The 6,037-nt window shown below is 32.4% G+C and overlaps 1 long non-coding RNA gene across 1 annotated transcript; it reads left to right on the forward strand.

Annotated features, from left to right (window-relative positions):
- The first annotated feature begins 378 nt into the window (after positions 1–378).
- LOC111052495 lies at positions 379–4,944 on the forward strand. Its single transcript, XR_002606176.2, has 3 exons — positions 379–1,463; positions 2,504–2,651; positions 4,754–4,944. It is a non-coding gene; the product is annotated as an uncharacterized LOC111052495 (long non-coding RNA).
- The last annotated feature ends 1,093 nt before the right edge of the window (positions 4,945–6,037 follow it).

The following is a 6,037-nucleotide window of genomic DNA, read 5'->3' on the forward strand; positions in this document are numbered from 1 at the left end:
TCCAACGATATTGATTAAAGTTATACCTGAAATAGTCATTGATAAGCTCTATCAACTGTTACAAGTCCCATATCTGTAAAAAATTCAGGAGTTCCGCCCCATCTATGCAAAGTTTGATTTTAGATTCTTAATTATCAAGCTTAAGATACAATTTAAACGAAAAATTTCGAATGGAATAGATTGAGCATGTGAATCTCTACAATTAATCTTCAGTAACATTTTCACCTAAAATTAAAAATAAACTCGAAAATCAGAGAAATTGTGATTATCCAATTGCAAACTATTGGCAACTGTTGATTCTATTAAATGATTCACTATGAAGAGATAGCAGACCTCGTGTGTCTCCAGCGTTATTACCCTGTCACCAGCTGGCTCTAATCTTTGAATAGTAGACTTGAGAGGCGCGGGAATACTACCGTGGCGTCAGGTGATCAATTTTCATAACGGCAAGGAAAGTTGCGTGAGTGCGCCACACCAGATTTTATAATTTGGCACATAATGCTCATTATCTACTAAGGTGTAGATATAGTTTCGTGAAAATGTTCTTTAATTCTCCGAAAACTCGGCAATAAATTGTCGAAACTAATTTACCCCGTCAAGTAAAATATTAAATTTTTCCTATTTCTGGTAGAACCTCTCATGAAACAACAATCCATAAGGCAATATTATTCAGAATAGGTTTCTGCTCAAGTATATGACGAAGAAGAAGATATTTTATTTTCAAGCATTTGGTATTTTTAATTTTTCAATCAAATAGAAAAAGAATACATACAAATTTTGATTACGAGGACCTTATTTCTTGTACAATAACTTCAGTGAATTAAAACAAAACATTAAATGAAATGATAGCAAGCAGTTCGTAATGGAAACCAACATTGAGGAAATTATTTATTTCATTAAAATTATTACTAAATAGATGTTTTTTTCCACGTGGTGAATTCGAAACATATGCTTTTCAAAGGGGAAGTCTATAGTGACTGTGGTAGGTAGGTAGTGAAATTCGAGAAACGGGAAGTCCAACAGTTTAGAACGTTGTCTCTGTCTCTCTATTATGCCACACTGAATCACACACACTCTCTCTCTCTCTCTCTCTCTCACACACACACACACCCCTAAACTTTCTATTCTCTACAGATCCAACCACCATTTTCTCTTTTTGAAAAAGTCAACTATTCTGGTGCTGGTATTCGTTCGTCTTCAGTTTCAGTTCATTTGCCTCTTCACAACGTTTAGAAGTACCGGTAGCATCGCGCTAATTTCGAGATTGATTTCTGAGATTGTAATAAAATTGGCAGATAGATTTAGATAAATAGATAGGCTTAGTAATAGATTTTTGAGTTGATAGGTTTGATAAATAGGGAATTGATTGATAGAGAGTAGATTAGGTAGTTCATTGAGTTTCTGTCAGTTACCGTATTGTATCTGTTGTGTTTCTGCGGTGACTGCGTCTGTTCACTGTTCAGGTGAGTGAGAATTTATTACAATAATACTTGCATATCTTGTTATTATAATAAATCCATTTATTTGATTAAATTGAGAAGAAACTGATTGTACAATTTCCAATTCTCATGTCTTCAGATCCTGAAAGATTTGAACCAGAAAATTTACGAAAGATGTTATTCTCAAGCTATTTCTATCAACAAGAAAAAAGCTCATAGGCTTCTCAGATAGCGAATCAGTCTTAATCTATTTTTTGAGAACGAAAAATAGGTTAACTTTCATCTCATCGCTATTCTCCTATTTTTGAATGCCTTTTCTTTTCATTATGAAGATAAAATTTGAATTAAAGGATAGAATCTCTTCTACAATTATTTGCAATGAATGATGTTGAATACAGTTGCATATACTGTATTCAATTTTCAACATGTAGGAACCTAGTTTATTTTCGTGAAATGTTTTCATTGTCAAGTTACATTCAAAAACACAAGAGCAACAATAATAATATTTTTTTTAATAACCGTAAAACCTATCTTGGAATGGAGGACAGGATCTATTTTACAATTATTTGCAATAAATCCAATTTACAATTATTTAATACACAGTTGCATATTTAATTTTAAACAGCTAATCAATTTTAGTGGAACTTTTACATTGAAAACACCAGTATATCAATAATAATCATTATTTGATAACCGTAACCGTAAGGTTTGACTAATGAAGAATGAAAGTGGAGTACCGTAAACTGTATTCATCTGCATTTCAATAAATATATTTTTTGTTTTACAAGGACCTGTAATTAGCAAAATAAATAACTGACAGGAGTTAAAAATCCTTCTTTCTCTCCCAACAATGAAATTATATTAATAGAAAGGTGAGCAAGGATTAAATAATGTTATATTCAGCTTCACAATTAATGTCGTTATTGAAAAGTACTTATATTGAACTAAATTTTCATGTCATAATTCAATAAATAAATGAATAAGGGATGAATTAAGTCTTCTGAACCTCCTGAATAGGAATTTCTGTAATCTAAAATCCTCATACATGACTTTTTTTCTTGCAGGAGGAATTCTTACATAAACTTGGAGGAGGGAATGTTGTGACGCCGCTCGTCCGGCTGACAACAAATGAAGTTGCCACCAACTTCTGCAGGGAAGGCGGGAAAGGGAAGAGGTCCCTAAACAGCCTTCTGATAAACAAAATTCTGGAGAGTAAGTGTGCTTATAAGTGTTTTATTCTTCAAGTCTTTAAGTTATTATTTTATTCTTCAAGTCTTTTTAGTGTTTATAGTTGGTGTAACATATAAGATTGGGATTGGGCCCTTCATCCAAGAAATAGCAGCGTTGTCAGATTGTGTGAAATTATAACTTTTTCTAATGCAAACACATGCGGCTAAATGAAGAAAATTAAAGCCCTGCTTCAGAAAACTCAAGCAGTGTTGCAAAACTGCATATTTCTATGGTAATCCAACTGACTGCTGCTCGAATTCCTGATTCTAATACGCCTGAATCGTTCAAAAAACAACCTTTAACATACAATGCTTTACGCCTACAAAGCTTTCCTTACTTTGAAACTCCTGAGAGGTCAAACAACGATCTTCCGACTATTTTTGAGAATTGGGAAAGTAATATCAATAATTTTTTGAACAACTTTTTCGCTTTCAACACCTACTTATCTCCTAAAACAAACAAGTTTCTAGATCGTCAAACGTTTGATGACGATTTGAACCCACAAATGTTTTCTGCTCGAGGTGACTCGACATTGATAAGCACATTCAGGAATTAAAACAAAGTTATATCAGTCGTATATGAAAAAAATAAAAACCAACAGAAAGCACGAATTCTCCTTGTCATTTTGATATAAATAGCTTTACTCCTTTTAGTTCATCCCATGATTGTGAGAGAACTTCTCTCAGAAAAGTGATATTTGAAAGGAAAAAAATTGCAATTTTGAAAGAAAACATATTCATGCAATTTTTCAATTTTATAAAAAATACAGTACCGTATTATTTCCCTTGAATCCTTTCACCCAGGAACTTTTTAATACTAACCTAACTTGCATATCGAGGATGGGTCTAATCGGGAATTTGAAGAAGTTCGAATTTCCCTCTGACAACACTGCTATTTCTTGGATGGAAGGCCCAATCCAAATCTTATGTTACCTGTAGGCTATGCCAACAACAAGCAATAATAAGTGTGATAGCCTTTAAGTAAAGAAGTAGAATCTCTGAAAAGTTATTTTTGTTTCCCTCACCTCGAAAGTAATTGTTATTGATCCTTTCAATAGAAATGTTCAGAATAGATTATGCTAGTGCTCAAAAAATTAAATTGATTGATAGCTACATTAAAATCTCACCTATTAGATTCTATTGCTTGAAATGTTGAAAATGAGGAGAAATATAGCAATAGGCCTATATAGTTTGCTTAATGGACATCAGAAGCCTTCTTATGTGTCCATTGAATGTTGAACTTTTGTTTGGCTAAGTTGGTCGAATCCACTACCATAATTCAGCCAACTCTCATAAGATTTACATTGAAATGATTTGCAAATCATAAAGTAATTTATGGTATATAGGTTACAAAAATGTGTTTTACCATACTTGTTGACTCCTAATGGAGTAGCCCATCCCCACACTAATGTTGATCTCTGTTGTAATGTTCATTTTCAGTTAATTACCGGTACTCCATAAAGAGTCAACAAGCATGGTAAAACACATTTTTGTGTGTAATAATAAACAAGGCAGTCATTTAAACTTGAATATTCTTATTAGTGTAACTTTTATAAACATACTATATACTTATGTGCACAATACAATTAGGCCTATACAATACTATACAATTATCCCCAACATTTTATAACATGAGTTCAAAAAGGCTGCTTTTTACACGCAAAAAGTTTTTATACAACGATTATTGGCACTTTATAAAGTATACCCACACAAATATTGTTAATCTGTGTTGTAATGTTCATTTTCAATTCATTCAGTGTAACTTATAAGGTATAACTCATTTTTTCAACCCTTTCCTTTGAGTTAAGCCACAGGATGCGTTTGGTGAAAACTGTTCAAGAAGGAACACTTTTTGCTCTTGGCAAAACAACATGTTCGCATTAACGGTAGCCTACTCAAAACAGAAATGCAGATCTGTGGTAGCCTGTACACCATAAATTACATGATATAAATTACTGATGATATTTTGCGGTAGCCACACAACAATTATTATAAAAACCCTCCATTTTCATACATGTTAATATGAATGTGCGCGATTCAATGAACGCTCTGTATAGTATAACACATTGTAAAATTCTGTTCCAGAAGTTGTTGCTGCGTCTCTGGAGATTTCATGAGCAAGCTGTTTGAAACCAGGGTGTATTAAAGAGTGGCTCCGGCAGGCTGGGACCGGAATGTAATTTATTAAAAACTTCAAAAAATAATTGAATTAACTAGAATTTATTTGTCACGTTTCATGAGATTGTAGTGGAATAAAAATGTATTTTCAAGTTGTATTCTACTGTTTTTTGCTCGCCTTATTTCCATATTTTCTCAAATTTCACTGGGAATGCCTGCTCATAAAAGTTGTGTAACCACAATCAAATTTATCATGCAATTCATTCTTTAAAACACCCTTGAACCAATAACAGATGAATAGCTTACACTTTGCTAGCATTCACTTCACTCCCTCTTATCATGATTATTTATAGAGATGATGTGGAACTCTCATCTATCTAATGAATCCTATCTATCTAATGGGGAATCTTACAACTGATCTTATCAACTGCTAGTTCAAGGTTGTTTTATGAAATGGAATTGAATGAAAAATGTTATTGATGATACATAACTTGGATAGTACAGTGTATGGAAATGAATGTATCACACAAATAATACATGAATAAATTAATGTGTTTGTCTATAATAAGATGTAATAGGCAACATGTATAAATAAGGAACCTCAATTAAATGAGATATTTGTATGAAATACATATAATAGATGAAATAGTGTGACATATTTACGTATCAATCAATACATAAATTAGATTTAGTTTTCAATACATAAAATAGACATATTACTCAATACATCAAATTTATGTATTGGACAATATGTATATTTGACGTATTATTCAATACATAAAATAGATGTATAGGACAATACATCAAATATATGTATTGGAAAATATCTATACTATTAAACGAGAAATTTCTGTTTAGATGTTTTGATGTTTAGATGTTTATATGTTTGTATTTCACCGGATCTCGAAAACGGCTCTAACGATTCTCACGAAATTCAGAACATAGTATGTTTATAATATAAAAATTCGATTGCACTAGTTCTCATCCCTAGGGAAACTCGCTGAAGGACATTAAAAGAATTTATTCATCCTTGGAAACAGCTGATAATTTCGTCGTCTATTGATGGTGGAAGTGAGTGAGCGAGTGCATGTGTGTGGGACTCAGACAAAATTATGACTCAGCTGTTGAACTTTTGTACCTAATTCAATCAGGTACCTAGTGGCAGTTGTACAAAAGCCGGTTAAATTTTAATCCTGATTAATTCCAGTAGAACCAATCAGATAAGCCATCTTTTTGAGATGGTTGACATAA

The sequence above is a fragment of the Nilaparvata lugens genome, chromosome Y (assembly GCF_014356525.2).
Source record: "Nilaparvata lugens isolate BPH chromosome Y, ASM1435652v1, whole genome shotgun sequence".
Taxonomy (NCBI): Eukaryota; Metazoa; Arthropoda; class Insecta; order Hemiptera; family Delphacidae; genus Nilaparvata; species Nilaparvata lugens.